The following is a 12,358-nucleotide window of genomic DNA, read 5'->3' as shown; positions in this document are numbered from 1 at the left end:
GTTTACAAGACAGAAACTTTAACCAACTAAGCCACAGCACAACAAACTGATGAAAAGGACAGAAAAGCCATTGAGGATTTTATCACTAATTAAAAATTTCAAGTGGTTAACTGAGCAAAACAACATTAAGCTTGAGTAGTATTCCATGCAAAGCATAATCATGGAGTAAGATGTCGCTCTCAGTCTTGGCACTTGAGAAACCAAGTAATTTTTGAAGAGCATTATTTAAAAGGACAATGACAAATTTGTAGAATAGTAAAAAAAAAAAACAGTGCTGTAACTTTTTCAATGCTTCATCCCGTCTTTCTTCCTTTTTAGCACTCAGAGCAGATTCTTAATCCCACTATTGCACTATCGTAGAGATTGATGTTGTACACAATTAAAGTCCACATTTTGATGTTTAAAAGCTTTATTTGGAACAGATGGCACTGCTGAGTTTTGAACTCAGGATCTCCTGTTTACGAGACAGGCGCTTTAACCAACTAAGCCACAGCACCACAAGCTGATAAGAAGGACAGGAAAGCCAGTGAGGATTTAATCACTAATTAAAAATTTCAAGTGGTTAACTGAGCAAAACAACATTTAGCTTGAGTAGTATTCCATGCAAAGCATAATCATGGAATAAGATGTCGCTCTCAGTCTTGGCACTTGAGAAACCAAGTAATTTTTGAAGAGCATTATCTAAAAGGACAATGACAAATTTGTAGAATAGTAAAAAAAAAAACACTGCTGTAACTTTTTTAAAGCTTTATCCCGTCTTTTTTCCTTTTTAGCACTTAGAGCAGATTCTTAATCCCAATATAGCACTATCGTAGAGATTGATGTTGTACACAATTGAAATACACATTTTCAGGTTTAAAAGCTTCATTTGGAACAGATGGCACTGCTGAGATTTGAACTCAAGATCTCCTGTTTACAAGACAGGCGCTTTAACCAATTAAGCCACAGCACCACAAGCTGATGAGGATGACAGGAAAGCCTGTGAGGATTTAATTACTAATTAAAAATTTTAAGTGGTTAACTGAGCAAAACAACATTAAGCTCGAGTAGTATTCCATGCAAAGCATAATCATGGAATAAGATGTCGATCTCAGTCTTGGCACTTGAGAAACCAAGTAATTTTTGAAAAGCATTATTTAACAGGACAATGACAAATTTGTAGAATAGTAAAAAAATAAAACACTGCTGTAACTTTTTTAAAGCTTCATCCCATCTTTCTTCCTTTTTAGCACTTAGAACAGATTCTTAATCCAACTATTGCACTATCGTAGAGATCGATGTTGTACACAATTGAAGTCCACATTTTGATGTTTAAAAGCTAAATTTGTAACAGATGGCACAGCTGAGATTTGAACTCAAGATCTCCTGTTTATGAAACAGGCGCTTTGACCAACTTTGCCATAGCACCACAAGCTGATGAGGAGGAGAGGAAAGCCATTGAGGATTTAATTACTAATTAAAAATTTCAAGTGGTTAACTGAGCAAAACAACATTAAGCTTGAGTAGTATTCCATGCAAAGCATAATCATGGAATAAGATGTCGCTCTCAGTCTTGGCACTTGAGAAACCAAGTAATTTTTGAAGAGCATTATTTAAAAGGACAATGACAAATTTGTAGAATAGTAAAAAAAAACACTACTGTAACTTTTTTAAAGCTTCATCCCGTCTTTCTTCCTTTTTAGCACTTAGAGCAGATTCTTAATCCCACTATTGCACTTTCGTAGAGATCGATGTTGTACACAATCAAAGTCCACATTTTGATGTTTAAAACCTTTATTTGGAACAGATGGCACTGCTAAGATTTGAACTCAGGATCTCCTGTTTACGAGACAGGCGCTTTAACCAACTAAGCCACAGCACCACAAGCTGATGAGAAGGACAGGAAAGCCAGTGAGGATTTTATCACTAATTAAAAATTTCAAGTGGTTAACTGAGCAAAACAACATTTAGCTTGAGTAGTATTCCATGCAAAGCATAATCATGGAATAAGATGTCGCTCTCAGTCTTGGCACTTGAGAAACCAAATAATTTTTGAAGAGCATTATCTAAAAGGACAATGACAAATTTGTAGAATAGTAAAAAAAAAAACACTGCTGTAACTTTTTTAAAGCTTTATCCCTTCTTTTTTCCTTTTTAGCACTTAGAGCAGATTCTTAATCTCACTATAGCACTATCGTAGAGATTGATGTTGTACACAATTGAAATGCACATTTTCAGGTTTAAAAGCTTCATTTGGAATAGATGGCACTGCTGAGATTTGAACTCAAGATCTCCTGTTTACAAGACAGGCGCTTTAACCAACTTTGCCATAGCACCACAAGCTGATGAGGAGGAGAGGAAAGCCATTGAGGATTTAATTACTAATTAAAAATTTCAAGTGGTTAACTGAGCAAAACAACATTAAGCTTGAGTAGTATTCCATGCAAAGCATAATCATGGAATAAGATGTCGCTCTCAGTCTTGGCACTTGAGAAACCAAGTAATTTTTGAAGAGCATTATTTAAAAGGACAATGACAAATTTGTAGAATAGTAAAAAAAAACACTACTGTAACTTTTTTAAAGCTTCATCCCGTCTTTCTTCCTTTTTAGCACTTAGAGCAGATTCTTAATCCCACTATTGCACTTTCGTAGAGATCGATGTTGTACACAATCAAAGTCCACATTTTGATGTTTAAAACCTTTATTTGGAACAGATGGCACTGCTAAGATTTGAACTCAGGATCTCCTGTTTACGAGACAGGCGCTTTAACCAACTAAGCCACAGCACCACAAGCTGATGAGAAGGACAGGAAAGCCAGTGAGGATTTTATCACTAATTAAAAATTTCAAGTGCTTAACTGAGCAAAACAACATTTAGCTTGAGTAGTATTCCATGCAAAGCATAATCATGGAATAAGATGTCGCTCTCAGTCTTGGCACTTGAGAAACCAAATAATTTTTGAAGAGCATTATCTAAAAGGACAATGACAAATTTGTAGAATAGTAAAAAAAAAAACACTGCTGTAACTTTTTTAAAGCTTTATCCCTTCTTTTTTCCTTTTTAGCACTTAGAGCAGATTCTTAATCTCACTATAGCACTATCGTAGAGATTGATGTTGTACACAATTGAAATGCACATTTTCAGGTTTAAAAGCTTCATTTGGAATAGATGGCACTGCTGAGATTTGAACTCAAGATCTCCTGTTTACAAGACAGGCGCTTTAACCAACTAAGCCACAGCACCACAAGCTGATGATGAAGACAGGAAAGCCAGTGAGGATTTAATTACTAATTAAAAATTTTAAGTGGTTAACTGAGCAAAACAACATTAAGCTCGAGTAGTATTCCATGCAAAGCATAATCATGGAATAATATGTCGATCTCAGTCTTGGCACTTGAGAAACCAAGTAATTTTTGAAAAGCATTATTTAAAAGGACAATGACAAATTTGTAGAATAGTAAAAAAATAAAACACTGCTGTAACTTTTTTAAAGCTTCATCCCATCTTTCTTCCTTTTTTGCACTTAGAACAGATTCTTAATCCAACTATTGCACTATCGTAGAGATCGATGTTGTACACAATTGAAGTCCACATTTTGATGTTTAAAAGCTAAATTTGTAACAGATGGCACAGCTGAGATTTGAACTCAAGATCTCCTGTTTACGAAACAGGCGCTTTGACCAACTTTGCCATAGCACCACAAACTGATGAGGAGGAAAGGAAAGCCAGTGAGGATTTAAATACTAATTAAAAATTTCAAGTGGTTAACTGAGCAAAACAACATTAAGCTTGAGTAGTATTCCATGCAAAGCATAATCATGGAATAAGATGTCGCTCTCAGTCTTGGCACTTGAGAAACCAAGTAATTTTTGAAGAGCATTATTTAAAAGGACAATGACAAATTTGTAGAATAGTAAAAAAAAACACTGCTGTAACTTTTTTAAAGCTTCATCCTGTCTTTCTTCCTTTTTAGCACTTAGAGCAGATTCTTAATCCCACTATTGCACTTTCGTAGAGATCGATGTTGTACACAATCAAAGTCCACATTTTGATGTTTAAAACCTTTATTTGGAACAGATGGCACTGCTAAGATTTGAACTCAGGATCTCCTGTTTACGAGACAGGCGCTTTAACCAACTAAGCCACAGCACCACAAGCTGATGAGAAGGACAGGAAAGCCAGTGAGGATTTTATCACTAATTAAAAATTTCAAGTGGTTAACTGAGCAAAACAACATTAAGCTTAAGTAGTATTCCATGCAAAGCATAATCATGGAATAAGATGTCGCTCTCAGTCTTGGCACTTGAGAAACCAAGTAATTTTTGAAGAGCATTATTTAAAAGGACAATGACAAATTTGTAGAATAGTAAAAAAAAAAACAGGGCTGTAACTTTTTCAATGCTTCTTCCCGTCTTTCTTCCTTTTTAGCACTTATAGCAGATTCTTAATCCCACTATTGCACTATCGTAGAGGTCGATGTTGTACACAATTGAAGTTAGCATTCTGAGGTTTAAAAGCTTAACTCAGAAGAGAAGGCAGTGCTGAGATTTACCCTCAGGATCTCCTGTTTACAAGACAGGTGTTTTACCCAACTAAGCCACAGCACCACAAGCTGATGAGGAGGACAGGAAAGCCAGGGAGGATTTAATCACTAATTAAAAAATTCAATTGGTTAGCTGAGCAAAACAACATTAAGCTTGAGTAGTATTCCATGCAAAGCATAATCATGGAATAAGATGTCGCTCTCAGTCTTGGCACTTGAGAAACCAAGTTATTTTTGAAAAGCATTATTTAAAAGGACAATGACAAATTTGTAGAATAGTAAAAAAAAAACCTCTGCTGTATCTTTTTAAAACTTCATCCCGTCTTTTTTCCTTTTTAGTACTTAGAGCAGATTCTTAATCCCACTATTGCACTATCGTAGAGATCGATGTTGTACACAATCAAAGTCCACATTTTGATGTTTAAAATCTTTATTTGGAACAGACAGTACTGCTGAGAATTGAACTCAGGATCTCCTGTTTACAAGACAGGCACTTTAACCAACTAAGCCACAGCACCACAAGCTGATGAGAAGGACAGGAAAGCCAGTGAGGATTTAATCACTAATTAAAATTTTCAAGTGGTTAACTGAGCAAAACAACATTTAGCTTGAGTAGTATTCCATGCAAAGCATAATCATGGAATAAGATGTCGCTCTCAGTCTTGGCACTTGAGAAACCAAGTAAGTTTTGAAGAGCATTATTTAAAAGGACAATGACAAATTTGTAGAATAGTAAAAAAAAAAACACTGCTGTAACTTTTTTAAAGCTTTATCCCGTCTTTTTTCCTTTTTAGCACTTAAAGCAGATTCTTAATCCCACTATAGCACTATCGTAGAGATTGATGTTGGACACAATTGAAATGCACATTTTCAGGTTTAAAAGCTTCATTTGGAACAGATGGCACTGCTGAGATTTGAACTCAAGATCTCCTGTTTACAAGACAGGCGCTTTAACCAACTAAGCCACAGCACCACAAGCTGATGAGGAGGAGAGGAAAGCCATTGAGGATTTAATTACTAATTAAAAATTTCAAGTGGTTAACTGTGCAAAACAACATTAAGCTTGAGTAGTATTCCATGCAAAGCATAATCATGGAATAAGATGTCGCTCTCAGTCTTGGCACTTGAGAAACCAAGTAATTTTTGAAGAGCATTATATAAAAGGACAATGACAAATTTGTAGAATAGTAAAAAAAAAAAACAGTGCTGTAACTTTTTCAATGCTTCATCCCGTCTTTCTTCCTTTTTAGCACTCAGAGCAGATTCTTAATCCCACTATTGCACTATCGTAGAGATCGATGTTGTACACAATTAAAGTCCACATTTTGAGGTTTAAAAACTTTATTTGGAACAGATGGCACTGCTGAGTTTTCAACTCAGGACCTCCTGTTTACGAGACAGGCGCTTTAACCAACTAAGCCACAGCACCACAAGCTGATGAGAAGGACAGGAAAGCCAGTGAGGATTTAATCACTAATTAAAATTTTCAAGTGGTTAACTGAGCAAAACAACACTTAGCTTGAGTAGTATTCCATGCAAAGCATAATCATGGAATAAGATGTAGCTCTCAGTCTTGGCACTTGAGAAACCAAGTAATTTTTGAAGAGCATTATTTAAAAGGACATTGACAAATTTGTAGAATAGTAAAAAAAAAAACACTGCTGTAACTTTTTTAAAGCTTTATCCCGTCTTTTTTCCTTTTTAGCACTTAGAGCAGATTCTTAATCCCACTATAGCACTATTGTAGAGATTGATGTTGTACACAATTGAAATGCACATTTTCAGGTTTAAAAGCTTCATTTGGAACAGATGGCACTGCTGAGATTTGAACTCAAGATCTCCTGTTTACAAGACAGGCGCTTTAACCAACTAAGCCACAGCACCACAAGCTGATGATTAAGACAGGAGAGCCAGTGAGGATTTAATTACTAATTAAAAATTTTAAGTGGTTAACTGAGCAAAACAACATTAAGCTCGAGTAGTATTCCATGCAAAGCATAATCATGGAATAAGATGTCGCTCTCAGTCTTGGCACTCGAGAAACCAAGTAATTTTTGAAAAGCATTATTTAAAAGGACAATGACAAATTTGTAGAATAGTAAAAAAATAAAACACTGCTGTAACTTTTTTAAAGCTTCATCCCATCTTTCTTCCTTTTTAGCACTTAGAACAGATTCTTAATCCAAATATTGCACTACAGTAGAGATCGATGTTGTACACAATTGAAATCCACATTTTGATGTTTAAAAGCTTTATTTGTAACAGATGGCACAGCTGAGATTTGAACTCAGGATCTCCTGTTTACAAAACAAGCACTTTGACCAACTAAGCCACAGCACCACAGGCTGATGAGAAGGACAGGAAAGCCATTGAGGATTTAATTACTAATTAAAAATTTCACGTGGTTAACTGAGCAAAACAACATTAAGCTTGAGTAGTATTCCATGCAAAGCATAATCATGGAATAAGATGTCGCTCTCAGTCTTGGCACTTGAGAAACCAAGTAATTTTTGAAGAGCATTATTTAAAAGGACAATGACAAATTTGTAGAATAGTAAAAAAAAAACACTGCTGTAACTTTTTTAAAGCTTCATCCCGTCTTTCTTCCTTTTTAGTACTTAGAGCAGATTCTTAATCCCACTATTGCACTATCGTAGAGATCGATGTTGTACACAATCAAAGTCCACATTTTGATGTTTAAAAGCTTTATTTGGAACAGACAGTACTGCTGAGAATTGAACTAAGGATCTCATGTTTACAAGACAGGCACTTTAACAAACTAAGCCACAGCACAACAAACTGATGAGAAGTACAGGAAAGCCAGTGAGGATTTTATCACTAATTAAAAATTTCAAGTGGTTAACTGAGCAAAACAACATTAAGCTTGAGTAGTATTCCATGCAAAGCATAATCATGGAGTAAGATGTCGCTCTCAGTCTTGGCACTTGAGAAACCAAGTAATTTTTGAAGAGCATTATTTAAAAGGACAATGACAAATAAGATGTCGCTCTCAGTCTTGGCACTTGAGAAACCAAGTTATTTTTGAAAAGCATTATTTAAAAGGACAATGACAAATTTGTAGAATAGTAAGAAAAAAAAACAGTGCTGTAACTTTTTCAATGCTTCATCCCGTCTTTCTTCCTTTTTAGCACTCAGAGCAGATTCTTAATCCCACTATTGCACTATCGTAGAGATCGATGTTGTACACAATTAAAGTCCACATTTTGAGGTTTAAAAACTTTATTTGGAACAGATGGCACTGCTGAGTTTTGAACTCAGGATCTCCTGTTTACAAGACAGGCGCTTTAACCAACTAAGCCACAGCACCACAAGCTGATGAGAAGGACAGGAAAGCCAGTGAGGATTTAATCACTAATTAAAATTTTCAAGTGGTTAACTGAGCAAAACAACATTTAGCTTGAGTAGTATTCCATGCAAAGCATAATCATGGAATAAGATGTCGCTCTCAGTCTTGGCACTTGAGAAACCAAGTAATTTTTGAAGAGCATTATTTAAAAGGACATTGACAAATTTGTAGAATAGTAAAAAAAAAAACACTGCTGTAACTTTTTTAAAGCTTTATCCCGTCTTTTTTCCTTTTTAGCACTTAGAGCAGATTCTTAATCCCACTATAGCACTATTGTAGAGATTGATGTTGTACACAATTGAAATGCACATTTTCAGGTTTAAAAGCTTTATTTGGAACAGATGGCACTGCTGAGATTTGAACTCAAGATCTCCTGTTTACAAGACAGGCGCTTTAACCAACTAAGCCACAGCACCACAAGCTGATGATTAAGACAGGAGAGCCAGTGAGGATTTAATTACTAATTAAAAATTTTAAGTGGTTAACTGAGCAAAACAACATTAAGCTCGAGTAGTATTCCATGCAAAGCATAATCATGGAATAAGATGTCGCTCTCAGTCTTGGCACTCGAGAAACCAAGTAATTATTGAAAAACATTATTTAAAAGGACAATGACAAATTTGTAGAATAGTAAAAAAATAAAACACTGCTGTAACTTTTTTAAAGCTTCATCCCATCTTTCTTCCTTTTTAACACTTAGAACAGATTCTTAATCCAAATATTGCACTACAGTAGAGATCGATGTTGTACACAATTAAAGTCCACATTTTGAGGTTTAAAAGCTTTATTTGGAACAGATGGCACTGCTGAGTTTTGAACTCAGGATCTCCTGTTTACAAGACTGGAGCTTTAACCAACTAAGCCACAGCACCACAAGCTGATGAGAAGGACAGGAAAGCCAGTGAGGATTTAATCACTAATTAAAAATTTCAAGTGGTTAACTGAGCAAAACAACATTTAGCTTGAGTAGTATTCCATGCAAAGCATAATCATGGAATAAGATGTCGCTCTCATTCTTGGCACTTGAGAAACCAACTAATTTTTGAAGAGCATTATTTAAAAGGACAATGACAAATTTGTAGAATAGTAAAAAAAAAAACACTGCTGTAACTTTTTTAAAGCTTTATCACGTCTTTTTTCCTTTTTAGCACTTAGAGCAGATTCTTAATCCCACTATAGCACTATCGTAGAGATCGATGTTGTACACAATTAAAGTCCACATTTTGAGGTTTAAAAGCTTTATTTGGAACAGATGGCACTGCTGAGTTTTGAACTCAGGATCTCTTGTTTACGAGACTGGCGCTTTAACCAACTAAGCCACAGCACCACAAGCTGATGAGAAGGACTGGATAGCCAGTGAGGATTTAATCACTAATTAAAAATTTCAAGTGGTTAACTGAGCAAAACAACATTTAGCTTGTGTAGTATTCCATGCAAAGCATAATCATGGAATAAGATGTCGCTCTCAGTCTTGGCACTTGAGAAACCAAGTAATTTTTGAAGAGCATTATTTAAAAGGACAATGACAAATTTGTAGAATAGTAAAAAAAAAACACTGCTGTAACTTTTTTAAAGCTTCATCCCGTCTGTCTTCCTTTTTAGCACTTAGAGCAGATTCTTAATCCCACTATTGCACTTTTGTAGAGATCGATGTTGTACACAATCAAAGTCCACATTTTGATGTTTAAAACCTTCATTTGGAACAGATGGCACTGCTAAGATTTGAACTCAGGATCTCCTGTTTACGAGACAGGCGCTTTAACCAAATAAGCCACAGCACCACAAGCTGATGAGAAGGACAGGAAAGCCAGTGAGGATTTTATCACTAATTAAAAATTTCAAGTGGTTAACTGAGCAAAACAACATTAAGCTTGAGTAGTATTCCATGCAAAGCATAATCATGGAATAAGATGTCGCTCTCAGTCTTGGCAATTGAGAAACCAAGTAATTTTTGAAGAGCATTATTTAAAAGGACAATGACAAATTTGTAGAATAGTAAAAAAAAAACCTCTGCTGTAACTTTTTTAAACTTCATCCCGTCTTTTTTCCTTTTTAGTACTTAGAGCAGATTCTTAATCCCACTATTGCACTATCGTAGAGATCGATGTTGTACACAATCAAAGTCCACATTTTGATGTTTAAAAGCTTTATTTGGAACAGACAGTACTGCTGAGAATTGAACTCAGGATCTCATGTTTATAAGACAGGCACTTTAACAAACTAAGCCACAGCACAACAAACTGATGAGAAGGACAGGAAAGCCAGTGAGGATTTTATCACTAATTAAAAATTTCAAGTGGTTAACTGAGCAAAACAACATTAAGCTTGAGTAGTATTCCATGCAAAGCATAATCATGGAGTAAGATGTCGCTCTCAGTCTTGGCACTTGAGAAACCAAGTAATTTTTGAAGAGCATTATTTAAAAGGACAATGACAAATTTGTAGAATAGTATAAAAAAAAAACAGTGCTGTAACTTTTTCAATGCTTCATCCCGTCTTTCTTCCTTTTTAGCACTCAGAGCAGATTCTTAATCCCACTATTGCACTATCGTAGAGATCGATGTTATACACAATTAAAGTCCACATTTTGAGGTTTAAAAGCTTTATTTGGAACAGATGGCAATGCTGAGTTTTGAACTCAGGATCTCCTGTTTACGAGACAGACGCTTTAACCAACTAAGCCACAGCACCACAAGCTGATAAGAAGGACAGGAAAGCCAGTGAGGATTTAATCACTAATTAAAAATTTCAAGTGGTTAACTGAGCAAAACAACATTTAGCTTGAGTAGTATTCCATGCAAAGCATAATCATGGAATAAGATGTCGCTCTCATTCTGGGCACTTGAGAAACCAAGTAATTTTTGAAGAGCATTATTTAAAAGGACAATGACAAATTTGTAGAATAGTAAAAAAAAAAAACAGTGCTGCAACTTTTTCAATGCTTAATCCCGTCTTTCTTCCTTTTTAGCACTCAGAGCAGATTCTTAATCCCACTATTGCACTATCGTAGAGGTCGATGTTGTACACAATTGAAGTTAGCATTCTGAGGTTTAAAAGCTTTACTCGGAAGAGAAGGCAGTGCTGAGATTTAAACTCAAGATCTCCTGTTTACAAGACAGGTGCTTTACCCAACTAAGCCACAGCACCACAAGCTGATGAGGAAGACAGGAAAGCCAGGGAGGATTTAGTCACTAATTAAAAAATTCAATTGGTTAGCTGAGCAAAACAACATTAAGCTTGAGTAGTATTCCATGCAAAGCATAATCATGGAATAAGATGTCGCTCTCAGTCTTGGCACTTGAGAAACCAAGTAATTTTTGAAAAGCATTATTTAAAAGGACAATGACAAATTTGTAGAATAGTTAAAAAAAACACTGCTGTAATTTTTTTAAAGGTTCATTATGTCTTTCTTCCTTTTTAGCACTAAGAGCAGATTCTTAGTCCAATTATTGCGGAGATCGATGTTGTACACAATTGAAGTCCACATTTTGAGGTTTAATAGCTTTATTTGGAACAGATATCACTGCTGAGATTTGAACTCAGGATCTCCTGTTTACAAGACAGGGGTTTTAACCAACTAAGCCACAGCACCACAAGCTGATGAGGAGGACAGGAAAGTCAGGGAGGATTTAATCACTAATTAAATATTTCAATTGGTTAACTGAGCAAAACAACATTAAGCTTGAGTAGTATTCCATGCAAAGCATAATCATGGATTAAGATGTCGCTCTCAGTTTTGGCAATTGAGAAACCAAGTAATTTTTGAAGAGCATTATTAAAAAGTACAATGAGAAATTTGTAGAATAGTAAAAAAAACACTGCTGTAACTTTTTTAAAGCTTCATCTAGTGTTGAGCGAGCACTAAAATGCTCGGGTGCTCGAAGCTCGGGCCGAGCTCGCCGTGATACTCGGGTGCTCGACCCGAGCAACGAGCCCAATGTTAGTCTATTGGAGACTCGAGCATTTTTGAGGTGTCACCCCCGGCAGTCTTTTAAAAGCCTAACAAGTGCCCTAAACGATAGTGACAGTGCTCAAATGACATGGGGACAGCATGGGGATCGCCCCAGGAAGCATTTCTGACCCCCAGGTCACTGCTGTCAACAACGTGGTCAGAGGTATTAAGCCACTGTAACGGGTCTGGGAGGCGGAACCTCTGAGCAACTATACAAGGGGGCGGTCCTTGTAAGGAGGCGGGTGGCTCCCAGGGAAAACGGGCAGGTAGTCACGGCAAGGACAAGTACAGTCTCTGGATAGAAGGGCAGGTAGTCACGGCAAGTGACAGGACAGTCTCTGGGAAGAAGGGCAGGTAGTCACAGCAAGTGACAGGGACAGTCTCAGGGTAGAAGGGCAGGTAGTCACGGCAAGTGACAGGGATAGTCTCTGGGTAGTCTAGCAGACAGGTAGAAGGTGGACGCTCCCAGGTGAGCGGGCAAGAGTCTCTGGACGGCCAGGTGGTCACGGCAAGTG

General features: G+C 36.4%; 9 non-coding genes across 9 annotated transcripts; all 9 read right to left on the bottom strand.

The window, feature by feature from the left end:
- Positions 1-878: 878 nt before the first annotated feature.
- Positions 879-952, bottom strand: TRNAT-UGU (transfer RNA threonine (anticodon UGU)). Its single transcript has one exon. It is a non-coding gene; the product is annotated as a tRNA-Thr (tRNA).
- A 2,198-nt stretch (positions 953-3,150) lies between these two features.
- On the bottom strand, positions 3,151-3,224 carry TRNAT-UGU (transfer RNA threonine (anticodon UGU)). The gene has a single exon. It is a non-coding gene; the product is annotated as a tRNA-Thr (tRNA).
- Positions 3,225-4,968: 1,744 nt separating this feature from the next.
- Positions 4,969-5,042, bottom strand: TRNAT-UGU (transfer RNA threonine (anticodon UGU)). Its single transcript has one exon. It is a non-coding gene; the product is annotated as a tRNA-Thr (tRNA).
- Positions 5,043-5,423: 381 nt separating this feature from the next.
- Positions 5,424-5,497, bottom strand: TRNAT-UGU (transfer RNA threonine (anticodon UGU)). The gene has a single exon. It is a non-coding gene; the product is annotated as a tRNA-Thr (tRNA).
- An 837-nt stretch (positions 5,498-6,334) lies between these two features.
- TRNAT-UGU (transfer RNA threonine (anticodon UGU)) lies at positions 6,335-6,408 on the bottom strand. Its single transcript has one exon. It is a non-coding gene; the product is annotated as a tRNA-Thr (tRNA).
- A 382-nt stretch (positions 6,409-6,790) lies between these two features.
- Positions 6,791-6,864, bottom strand: TRNAT-UGU (transfer RNA threonine (anticodon UGU)). The gene has a single exon. It is a non-coding gene; the product is annotated as a tRNA-Thr (tRNA).
- Positions 6,865-7,778: 914 nt separating this feature from the next.
- Positions 7,779-7,852, bottom strand: TRNAT-UGU (transfer RNA threonine (anticodon UGU)). Its single transcript has one exon. It is a non-coding gene; the product is annotated as a tRNA-Thr (tRNA).
- Positions 7,853-8,233: 381 nt separating this feature from the next.
- TRNAT-UGU (transfer RNA threonine (anticodon UGU)) lies at positions 8,234-8,307 on the bottom strand. The gene has a single exon. It is a non-coding gene; the product is annotated as a tRNA-Thr (tRNA).
- Positions 8,308-8,689: 382 nt separating this feature from the next.
- TRNAT-UGU (transfer RNA threonine (anticodon UGU)) lies at positions 8,690-8,763 on the bottom strand. The gene has a single exon. It is a non-coding gene; the product is annotated as a tRNA-Thr (tRNA).
- Positions 8,764-12,358: the final 3,595 nt, after the last annotated feature.

Source organism: Phyllobates terribilis, unplaced genomic scaffold (genome assembly GCF_046119375.1).
Source record: "Phyllobates terribilis strain yellow unplaced genomic scaffold, ASM4611937v1 Scaffold_9__5_contigs__length_417890890, whole genome shotgun sequence".
NCBI lineage: Eukaryota > Metazoa > Chordata > Amphibia > Anura > Dendrobatidae > Phyllobates > Phyllobates terribilis.
The sequence above is the reverse complement of the archived record's forward strand: the minus strand, read 5'-3'. Positions and strand labels throughout refer to the sequence as shown.